The sequence below is a fragment of the Osmia lignaria genome, chromosome 5, assembly GCF_051020975.1.
Source record: "Osmia lignaria lignaria isolate PbOS001 chromosome 5, iyOsmLign1, whole genome shotgun sequence".
NCBI lineage: Eukaryota > Metazoa > Arthropoda > Insecta > Hymenoptera > Megachilidae > Osmia > Osmia lignaria.
In genome coordinates this window covers 4,232,841-4,245,176 of record NC_135036.1, presented here as the reverse complement: position 1 = coordinate 4,245,176, position 12,336 = coordinate 4,232,841, and the positions used below count along the sequence as shown (strand labels likewise).

Sequence of the window (12,336 nt, the reverse complement as noted above, 5' to 3'; positions counted from 1 at the left end):
TCGGTGGGAAAATTTTACGAGGACCAACCATCGGGAAGCTCGGAAAAATCAACAAACCTTGAAAGTTGAACGGTGTCCTTTCCTCAGAAGGATCTCTCTCTGTTCCAGGTAGAATTGGTCTCAGCGGGGACCCGTTAACCGATCGGGAGGCGTCGAAAAGAAGCGAAAAATCCGTGGCCCGGTTCCGCAGTAAATTCAGCCTGTAAATTCGCCGGTAAGTCGAAAGCGCGCCGTCTGAATGGCCGTGGTGCTCGACGTGCTCCCACAAGCATCCATTGTACGGTTTATTATCCTGCAGCAACCCTTGAGGATCCGCTCGCCACGGGAGAAACAATGTTCGACGTTTCGTCGGCTTGTTCGGGACAGGTCCGGTCATTAACGGTTCAGGTACGTCTACCATCAGCTGAAAGGTTGTTCCTCTGTTCCAGAGGCCGGGCCCGGCTTGACCCTTTCATTCCTGCCGCTCATCCTTCGTTCGAGGGAAAAAGTTCGTTTCAACGGTATCATGATTACGGTTCACAGCTCTCGAGGTGTCTAAACAATCTATCGCCACGTTCGAATGCCATTTCTAAACCGATTGTGATCCTAGTTTGACCGGATAATGCGATTTTTCAGCTGAAATTTAGGTTAATGGAGGGGGTTGCTTTTGGAAATCCCTTTAGGATGAGATTTAAGGGAGTACACCTGTCAGACGGTTTCAAAAAATCGATTCTTTTTTATTTTATTAAATTTTGAAGTCTATAGAATGTTGTGTTAACACTAAACACGTACCGGTCAAATGATCGGTTGTAAACTTTTGATCAGAAAATTCGCATAAAATGTTATCGCTGTTTTACATTTCACTTCATGACTTGTTCTATTAAATATATACAATTAATTTTACATCATTTATTTATATTTTTATTTGTTAAATCCGATAAACACGTGTAACCTAGCGTGATTTACCACGACAGGTCATTTGACCGGTTGCGGTACAAATAAGTATACATATATTAAATCTCGGTACGTTTATTGTTGAAAGATTATTTCAAAATTTGAAGGTTTGAGGGATTAGGCCACTTTGGAATTTTGAAAAAATCGAAATTTTTTGTTTTGCTTAAAAGCAGCCTTAATGAGTTAAAAATATGGCAAAAGATTATGGGTGGGAAAAATCTCTAAGTACTCGAATTTCGAATACTGGCGCAGCCCTATTACTGAAAACTTGAAACGCATTTTCCTCGAAACCGCATTTTTCAAACTGGCCGGACTCATAAATCAAACAAATCATCACCAATCGATTTGAAAATTAAACAGTATATTCAAAACTAAATTCTCTACCGAACTACGTAGGATTTTTTCATTACATTGCATAGTTCTTTTGTTATAAATAATATTCTGTAGCGATTTTTTCTTGAAATTTTACATTTTCTCTTAAACGCCATTTTTGCAAAAATCAATATATCAAAAAAATCCTACGGAGTTTGGTAATCGAAAATATTTTGGTTTTTTATCCTAAGTTAAAAACTGCAGAAGCTGCTGGTCCAGCCGTTTCGCCCTATAAAAAAGAGGCACCATCGAAGAAATGCTGCAGAGCCCATATTTTGACTTGAATCACTATACAAAAATTAATTTTTAAAATTTATTAGTTGTAAAATAAAAGTATGCTTACAGAATTTGGATTTATTCCATCATTTTTTTTTTTTAAATTCTCAAAATGTGCCTATTTTTTTCTTGCTCTAGAGTGGCCTAACCCTTTAACGAAGTTATAGCACTTTAACCTTCTTTTAAGTTTTTCTAGAAACTATGGTTTTTCAAATGGTAGGCATAAAGTCTCTGGAAATATACATCCGATTTCCTTCAAACTTTCAGGAAATATTCTCTACAGGGAACTCTACAATGTAGCATAGGTTTTTGTCGACATTCCAATTATTTACCTTTTTAGAACCGTTTAAAGTTAACTCTTTTAGTAAAAGCAGATTTTTCGTCTTCAAATTATCGCCATTTCTGTAATTATCAAAATCTTTTTAAAATCCTACGCTACATTGTAGGTGATACATTCTTATCTGCAAACCAAACAGAATTTTTTATCTTAGGCATTCCAGTTGTTACCGGCGATGGCGACCAAGATCCCATTTTCTAACGCACGCGGTTTCGGAGTTATGAATAACTCTGCCATTTTTAAATATTTCTAGTTTAAAAAATTAGAGAATATAGTTGGAAGTTATACATATATATTTTCCAACAAGATGGAAGTTTTCACTTAGCCATTACCTACTTATAAAACAATTCCACAAGGAATTGTGTAATTGCATTTATGCAATTTTTCAGGTAACATTTTGATGGTGTTGAATGTTTTATTGGGTAGTCATTTTATTTTCGATGAATTCTGTCTGTTGTTCTCATATTTCCATCTTTTCATAGTCTATAATAACAGATATTCGTAATTTTTTAAGTTGAATATCACTTTCGTTAAAATGTTCTATCGACATAAATTTTTTCCATAAATTATCAGCGAAATGCAACGACGATTGTATTCCAGATGGAAGGTGAGAAGGTTCGACCGTTCGATAATTAATTCTCACGAATTGAACGTTCGCCGCTGACATTTTCCAGTCATCGGTTACTTACGCAAATAATCCCCGAGAATTTCTGAAAAAGAAATTTCACCGAACTCGTATGAAAATAAAACAAGCTCGTCGCCTCGGTGAATCCGTCAGAGTCCATCAGAATAATCATTCCAAGTGTCAGAGGATCAGAGCCGTAATCATCGCTGATTACCCTAACGCGAAACGCGTCCGACGAAAAATTCGTGAGGGTCTAAATTAAGATAACCCCTTGGCCAATTATCGTTGCTGTCATCGTCTTCCAATTCGTCGGTTATCAACTCAGCTCAAGGTGGAATACCACCGATCGCTTCCTTGCCTTTGACTTTCGGGCTTGCGGATATGTATACTGTCTTTTCGTTAACGAGAAATCCCATGGGAATAACGCGATCTGATTTGTTATGCCCCATAACTCACACGTACTTTTGGCCCTGACGTATGATTAGTCGAAATCACTTACTAATTGGACATCCACTAATTAGGCTCGTCTAAAATTTATGGGGTCGATCGATGTAATAGTATGTTCAGTATCCCCTCTTACTTTTGTGCCGTCCCGCGAGACTTCTGGTGAGATGAGGACTGTATAGTCCGTGGAAGCGATAGAGCGAGAGAGAGGTAGTAGTTGAGTTACGAATTTTTCTTGCTACCTTGGTTACTAATATAAGTTAAAATATAGCATTTTGGAAAAATAAGTCTTTCATCACTCCAAAGTTCTATGGGGTCGATGGGCTCGATCGATGTATGTTCAGTATCCCCTCTTACTTTTGCGCCGTCCCCTGAGACTTCTGATGAGAGGAGGACAGTATAGTCCGTGGAAGCGATAGAGCGAGAATTACGAATTTTTCCTGTTTCCTTGGCTACTAATGTAAGTTAAAATATAGCATTTTGGAAAAATAAGTCTTCCATCACTCCACAGTTCTATGGGGTCGATGGGGTCGATCGATGTATGTTTAGTATCCCCTGTTACTTTTGTGCCGTCCCCTGAAACTTCTGGTGAGAGGAGGACAGTATAGTCCGTGGAAGCGATAGAGCGAGAATTACGAATTTTTCCTGTTTCCTTGGCTACTAATGTAAGTTAAAATATAGCACTTTGGAAAAATAAGTCTTCCATCACTCCAAAGTTCTAAGGTTACTCTATCAATGTAATTTATTGTTGGATTATATGACATGAGTAGCCTTCTTTCAATATTACACTCCATCGGTCTAATATCCTGGCATTAGTGTAGCTCTATATAATCGTACAAGACTTCTTGCGAGCAAAGGGCAGTTTAGCCCGTGTATAGTCTATGGAAGCGTTATAGTAGAAAAGAGGTAATAGTAGAGGATTACGGATTTTTCCTGGTAATCTGGCTATTAATGTAACTTGAAATATAATACTATGGAAAAATAACTTTTTACCCAACCCGTATCTAAGATGAAAATCTTGAGAAGAGGGCTAAAGCATTTAGACTTTCTGTTACTTTTGTACAGGCGAAACGGTAAGAGTTATCGAAAAAATTCTTGCGCCATTGTGTTTAGTGGGTCAAAATCTCAATGAATGGCCGAAATTATTTTTTTTGCCACTTCCGGTCTGACCGAACCTCACTCTACATTTACCTATAGTGATTAGCTGTTTTCCATCACTCTAAAGTTCTAAGGTTAGTATGTCCTTAGACTATACCACATGAGAAATGATCTCGAGCCTTTTCCCTAAATTTTTTGCAATATTTGAATAGATTTTGATCTATTTTAAATTTTTGGAATGATTTTTACTGTATGATACTGACTGTATTATACTCTACTAGTAGCCTTCTTCTATCAGTCCAATATCCTAGTATTAGTAAGTATAATTTTATGTAATCGTAGTATATTATTGCCACGAACTATACACCTGAACGAATGACAGAACGTGAGATGTTGGCGCCGCATCGAGCCTTTCAACGGTCGTGACGGTAACCCCATAGTCACTTATGCAATCGGAAGGCTCATCGAAGGATGTGACACATTATGCAGCCACGTATAAATCATACGGTCAGGACTGCAGGCATCGGAATTATCGAGCACGCCCACTTACAGACAGATAAGCCAAATAATGTTGGCCTAAGGCGGCCTGTTCGATCGAGAACATGGTCAACATTTCGTTCGAGGTGAGCAATTCCATGGGACTGTGTCAATGCCTGATTTCCTGAACGAAGAAGAAAATCAGGTCTGCTATCACGATACTGTTGCGTTTTAGAATTGTTATCGACTCTTGGGAAATTAATCTCGTCTAGGCAAATATGTATATTCTTCTACACTTCGCAGACAAACTAGGTCATTTATGTCATTTTACTATTGCAGATTTTTTAAAAGAAATTCTTATTAACACTTAGGGTTGATTTTCTCTATCTTTCTTTTCTGGGCTTTTTTAAAGGCATTGCAATGAAAATATGTGCAAATCTACGTGTTCCTCCAATTGTTGCCAATTCTTTCTTCAATTTCTATCAATTTTTGTTTTCTTTTGAATTAAACTGGATATTGAACTCCTTATGTAAGATTCATCTTCTTAAAATGAATAAGATAAATGTGCACAAAAAATAACTTCTTATTTCAACATCATTGATATAGTTGCAAATGAGTGTGATAGCAAAATAAATCTCTTAGTAAGCTACGAATCTTTCTCTCTGTCAGTTCTGGAGTAAGTGCTATGGAGTTAGTCACAGTCCTCTTACAGAAAGGCAATGCCTTCCCCACTCCGTGGTCAGATCCCTCAGGAAGGAAGTCCTTGTTCTTTAGCAATACGACGTCGAGTCGCTTGCCTTCTCTAAACACTTTTCATTCAAACAAGCAATTCTTCGATACCTGATAGCTGGGTGACCCAACTTGGTCATCAGCCATCCTCGGTCACCAGGGCTGTTTAGTCTCACGCTGTTTCAAGACCTCACGCAGTTGTGACGACAGGATAAGATTTGCTCTGGACTCCGAACTAAAGGTGTACGAGTATTAGTAATTTACAAGCCGAGCTGAACTCGCTTCGATTGTTCGAGCCGAGCCGAGCGCTTGAATTTGCCGAATTACTCGAAAAGCGAGCTACTCGAATATTCGAGCCGTCGTAAAACTTCTATTCACTCGAAGATCAATTTTTATCTCGAATATTCGAGTAGTTTGATTTTTTCGAGTAGCTCGCTTTTGATTCAAGCAGTTCGTCGATTTTGAGTAATTCGGCAAATTCAAACGCTCGACTCAGCTCGACCGAACTTGTCTGACTCGAAAAATCGAGCACACCTCTGCCGAACACTGAATCCTCCCGTGATACACCTCGTCAACCAATATCTGTGACGACCCAATAACCCCTGGACCCCAGAGTTCTGATATAGGAGGGCCTTTTCCTTCATATTAGCAAAAATCCTATGTAAGACCTCGACTTTTTCTTATACATGGTCAGAATATTAAAAGAATTTTTCAGTCCAACACCTATGCGATTCTTGTATTTTTTTTTCTTTTCTTACACCACGATACTTTTGGCGTGACACAGTCCAAGTCCGCATCATAAATCCATCGAAAGCGAAATAGTATCGGGCTATCTGTCTTCGACTTCATTAAAAACACGCTGACGCTAACAAGCGTATCTCTTCATTGAACGATATCTCTCTTCCCAATTATTTCTCTCTCCGTGATCAGCGATGATTTTGCAACAACTTTAATAGATATTTGGATCGAGATGTCGTGAAACTAACGTTACTTTTGAATATACCAATTGCGAAAAAAGGTGTAGTTAATTTGTTCTCGATAGATAAAAATCTTTTACTATTTAAGGTTTTATCTATTTTAAAGGTACGAGTTTTTGTTTGGTAACTTATCTTAGTTTTAGAAGAGTCATAGAAGCTCGGTAAAACTATTTATGAAATTTTATGAAATATTAATAGAAAAATTAATCAAATAGTAAAAAATATGATATAATGCGCTTGAACCCTCGGAATGACGGACCATGAAGAGACTCCCAAGGTGGACCATGAAAGGAGCCACAATTGCAATTTAATTCTGTACTTCATATAAATTTCATTATCTAAATTTTACACCGTCTCTTTAAAAATTATTTTTCTAGTACATGGAACTTATTTATATAAAAATTATGCATTTAATTTTAGGTTAATATCCTTGTTTGGTTTAGGATTGATTTACGTTCTGCTATTCAAGGGTTAAATAATAAAATGTAATTATCTTTCATAATCCAAATACTTTTTATTCCTTTAAATATAATTTCACTTTTATATTTTCCATTTTTTTTAGAGAAATGGCCACTTATTATATAGGAGTTAATAACTGTATACATTATCTTGTTTATTTAAAAATAAAAAACAGTTTACCTTTTTATACTATGCAAATAAGTAAAGAAGGAAATAAGAAGAATTTATTTCGTCGAAATTGGACTTTCTCCCATCGATTGTCGACATTTGTACGATAAACGAATAAGATAGCTTCTTTGGGGGATTCTTTTCGGTATTTTTATAAAGACCTCGCCAGGATTTCGTTCCTAACTAATCGAGACAAGTTCGAGGGCAGGGTCTGGAGCAATGGTGGCTGTGGAATGGAATGCCACTTTTACCTTAACGGACATTTCCAACGATCCTTCCAGCAAACCGAACCAACCAAAAGCGACGAGGACTCGATGATTCGCTGATAAATCCACCTTACGTTCTACACCTGTTTTACTTACCGTTTATTTGCCGGCAAACGTGTGAATAAATTCGATTTCATTAGTTGTCATAAGGATCTGGGCAACAAATAAGCTTTGGATTATAAGAGTAAACAAGTGAATTATATAATGTTATTAAAAATTCTCAATTATTTTATTGTAACATCTGCAATTGCCTTAATCATATGTATTTTCAATTGTCGTAATTCTAGTTATTCTTGAAATATTATAGTTCCTAGGATATCTTAATCATTACATAATCATTCCAATTACCGGGAAATCAATAATTATTGCAATTATTTCAATTATTCGTGATTACGATATATCAAGATAGGTGTATTTTCATCGGAACAATTTTAATCAATACTCAATGTAATCTTCGCTTTATACAGCGTGATTAAAATGTAGGGACCGATAATGCTCCTGAAGTAGAGCAAAAAGTATCTAATCAATACTGGTCCAAAAATTAACCCTTTCTCTATGAAATCAATTTTCTTTTTTTTCATTTTCTTTATTTCAATGTGTTATGAAAAAAATTAGTTATGATATGGAAAACTAATAATGAATAATTTTTATTCATATTAGTACATTATCAACTTTTATTTACAATCTTGAACTAAACAATAAAAATTGATTTTACAGAGGAAGGGTCAATTTTAGAATCTAATGTTGATTAGACATTTTTTACTTCACTCAGTGAGTACTATAAGCCCTATAAGTACGGGACCCTATTTTTTCATCATCCTGTATTTATTAGAGGAAAGGGTGGTAATATGCAGAGTTGACCCTAGAAATTGCAAAACCCAGAGCGAAAGTCGAAATTATTAAAGATATTTAATTAGAAATAGATAACCTTACAATTTCTTCTTTTATATTTGTAATAATGAAAAATTTATTAGATTTCATGGAATTTGCCAGGGGCGACCCTCGTATTCAATGAAGAATACAGAAAAGAATAATATTCCTCAAAGTAGGCAACGAATTATGGTCTAATCTGTTAATTACTTTATCACACTTCCCGAAATGATTTTCAGTAGGAACTGAAATAAATATTTACGGTAAATACGTTGAACTGATGAACAGCTTTCGAAGGCGTTATAATGATCCCAATGCAATAAATACCTACCTAAATTGACCTGGAAAATTTCAGGGCACAATTACTTTATTGTCCTTTCGTTTAGGACCGAGACTCCAGGTAATAATTATTCCCAGTACCTGAAGGTAATATATCATTGTGATGCAGGTAGCACACTCAAACAGGAAGTGATTCATTGTATAAAATTCAATTGAAATCGAAGAGGAAATATTTTTTACCAGCTTTCCTTCGCTTTTTATTAAATACATAAGAAGATAATTATTTTCTTGTCGATTAGTGACCCAGTTAATGATTTAAACAACCCATTGAAAACAGGCTTAATGGTGTTCCATAACACGCGTCACCATCGAGAAATCTTCATCGATGATGTTCCTCGCCGAGCAGAGCATCTTCAACGAGTCTGCAGAGACATAACGCTTGTGTCGAGGGGCGTGAACGATCCGAAAAAAAAAGATTATTTCGCTAGTTAAACACTAATTAGCCCCGAGCGGCAATTCAGTTCGTCTGGACCAGGGCCGGCCCTTAGATTTCGGGGGTCCGAGGCGAGCTACGAAAAAGGGCCCCTTCACATATATGACATAAAAAAAAGTACCTGAAATAAAATTTATAAAATTAACATTAAAGCTCGTATAACTAATTTAGATTTGCATTTACATCGATTAATATTCAAGTAAACATTATTACTCTTCTTGCATTCTTAGACGCAAAATCATTTTATGGGGGCCCTAGGCGGCCGCCTAGTCTGCCTAGGCCCAGGGCCGACCCTGGTCTGGACGTAGCTGGGACTGTCCTGTTGATTGCCGAAACGGGGACGTTGATCCGTGGAAGTGGTCGGTTCCCTAAAACTCGAAGCAACTAATAATTACTTAATGAGACTCAGGTCACGATGCCGTTTCGTGTTTGCGCTTCCACGCGAGAACAGTGTCGGTCAATTTCGCCGCCTTTACCGAAACGAGACAAAGGAGATCAACCCTTCGATTTTGGGGAAACTATAATTAACCGTCGAACGACGGTAGCCGGGTCAATTTTCACCCGTATTTACGAACAGATTTCAAGCAGTTTAAGGGGGGCGGGCATTTTTTGAAATCAAATAATCGAATTTTTGAAATCTTTTTAATTCATATTAAACAAGATTTGGAATTAGAATCTGTAATTAAAACAATTTTTCAGGTGCTATAAGTGGGTGAATAATGCTCAAAAAGTTGAGTATGAATTAATAGAGGCCAGATTTTAGAAAAATGCTTCCTCTGTAAAATCACGTTTTTCTGCACTCATATTCCTTTTCCTCAGTAACTATTCGACCGATCGAGTTAGAATTTTGTGTGCCTTTACTACTAAGGGTAACACGTATTTTAGCTGAAAATTTTTTTGAAATTCAACCTACAGCCAGATTGGTAGTATTTTAAAAATACAAAAAAGTATTATTTTTTCTATTCGGTATTTCAACATTTCCTTTGGATGAAATACACATATAATATGATACTAGATGTTTTAAAAATTTCAAGTTGGTAGTTGCAGTAGATTCTGAGAAAAAGGAAAATGCAATTGCCTAATTTTCTATGCCCACTTTTTTTTTAATTATCGATCAGATGTCAGGAGGAAACTAGCGAGCTTTTTTATTTTAACTGCAATTTTATAACACTTTGGAAAAAAGGAATCCTCTCGCCCACCCGCATCCGTGACTATATAAATGCAAATTCAACAATCGCTTATCAGGCCATATTACGCGGTGATAAAGAGCGAACAAGTTCGGTTAAAGATGCCGACTCGACGAGAAACCGGGTTCCACGACTGCGAATGGCTTATTTACCAGAAAAGTGAAGTGATTGGAAAATGTTTAACCCGTGAAAGAAGCTCGTGAAAGCGAAGTGTGTTACTGAAATGAAGTGCCTAAACTTTCTTTTTTTTTTTTTAAAGGAGTTAAAGACACACTGGATTATGATAAATTCATTACACTTTCATTGTATTTTTTATTATTCATCTACAAATTCATATATAAATTGAATAAAAAATCGTTTTAAAATCGTGTTGCATCGATTTTACAATAGGATTTTTTTTTTAATAAAAATGAAAGATGTATTTAAAAGCATCAATATAATAATTTGTCAATTTTTTAAACAAAGCAGCTTTAGAAGCGCTAGGGTTAATTTCATGGAAATTATGGAAAATAAAAAAATTCCACGTTCTAGTTTTCCAGAAAAAAAAAAAGAAAAGTGCCAAATGTGATCTAACATACGAATCTCACGTGTCTCTACCTGCGTCCAATCATAAATCACAGGATATCTGTTTAACAAATACTCCAGCCCGAAAGCTACCTTTCAAACGGGCAATAAACCTTTTCCAAGAAAAAACCCTCAACTTTTCATGGAATAAAGAAACCGTGTCCACGTGTTGCTCCACGTGGCTCAATTAGGCTAAAATTCGTTTGCTCGCTGAATCGGACGAGTCCGATACAAACAATAAGACGAAGTTCGAAGGGGAAGTTGCGAGGCGTATCGTGAAAGATGGGTAAGCACCGAGCGGAACATTCATGCTCTAGCGAAATTAAATGGTAAAGCAGCGCGAACGCGTAGAGAGCCGCCTCGGAGCCATTTAAACCGGCCAGAGGCGAGGATATTCGCCTGGCTTTCCAGCAGCATAAATCTTCCCCTGACATTGGCCGACCACGTGATGCAACCGGTATGTTGTTGGCCACTTTGTCGCAGCCCCATCGAACAGAGAATCGTTCCTTGATGCCTTGCGAACGGTTGTCCCTACGATTTAGGGGATTGTCTGGTAGTTACGGTCGATTGTCAGCCCGCGGTGTTACTTAGATTCATGTGTCGCTATTCGATGAAAAGGAAGTAATGCACGTCGCTCGCAGAGGTAATTGTTCGCATCATATTCGATGATGATCGGACATCTGGGAGGAAAACAGCTGTGCAATTAACCCTTTCGTTATGCACATTAAATCGTATGTAGCGGGGGATGGGATAAGATGGATAATTTCACATTTGTACAAAACAAATTGCATTTTATTAGAATAATCTTACATGTTGTAGTAACAAAATTATGTTTAGAAGATGGAAATGATATGAAATAGAGAATTAAATTAGAATTGTGGCTTCCTCCATGGTCCGCCGTTTAACTTTTCATTGTTTTAGTTTATTTTTACCTCAATCTTGAACTTAAGTGTCAACCGATATACAGAGATTGCATAACAATAAAAATCGGTATGTATTAGTAAAAGAAGCAAAAAATAATCTTACCTCATCCTCCCCTTCAACCCTGCTTATAGGTATGTAACATTTTTACTACAAGTCCAAAGGTACTTGAATTTTCTTTAAAAGCCAGATGACGTGTTATCGTTTTAAAAAAATTGCAATTAGTATATAATAATAAACTCGCATAAATTGGTAAGAAACCTAAGAATCAACTCTCGGTTAGCACACTTCTATGTAAATAATTAAATATTTGGTACACTGGGTCAAACGTACCTTATCCAATACTGTAAAGCATATATCTAAAAAAATATGTGTTTCTTGGAAAAAACACAAAGGATCTTTTTCAAACAAGAATTTTTTCCTTGGTATTTTAAAAAAGTATAACAACATCTGAAGTTGACCTATGCTAAATTATTACATTTTAGTGGCCCAATATAAAAGTGAATCGCAAACCAAAAGATGATTTAAATTAAAACAATATTACAAGGTGTGAGGTGCCCAAAGTACCAACCAAGTGTTAATCCTCAAGCCAAGCGAATAAAATAAAGATAATATCCATTCAATAATTCCGCAGCAAAAGAAAAAGTATTTAAATAATGATAACCAATCCAAGCGAGCGAGTCATCGAATCGATTGCAAATCGAACAGTAGAATATCCGGTTGGCACAAGGTCTACTTATACCTAATACGTGCTGTCCGATATCATTCGGACTTACTCGTCCGTAGTACTCGAGCGTACCACTTATTGTTCAGTCGTTACGACGTCGTCTGGTACGCGCAACGCAACATCCGGTCGCGTAA

At 36.6% G+C, this 12,336-nt stretch overlaps 1 long non-coding RNA gene across 1 annotated transcript in view; it reads left to right on the top strand.

Moving 5' to 3' along the window:
• Positions 1-835, top strand: part of LOC117607930 (uncharacterized) — a 124,982-nt gene extending 124,147 nt beyond the window's left edge. Inside the window, exons 4-5 of the long non-coding RNA XR_004582256.1 lie at positions 109-214; positions 299-835. This is a non-coding gene — a long non-coding RNA (uncharacterized LOC117607930). The remainder of the gene's footprint in view (positions 1-108; positions 215-298) is intronic.
• The last annotated feature ends 11,501 nt before the right edge of the window (positions 836-12,336 follow it).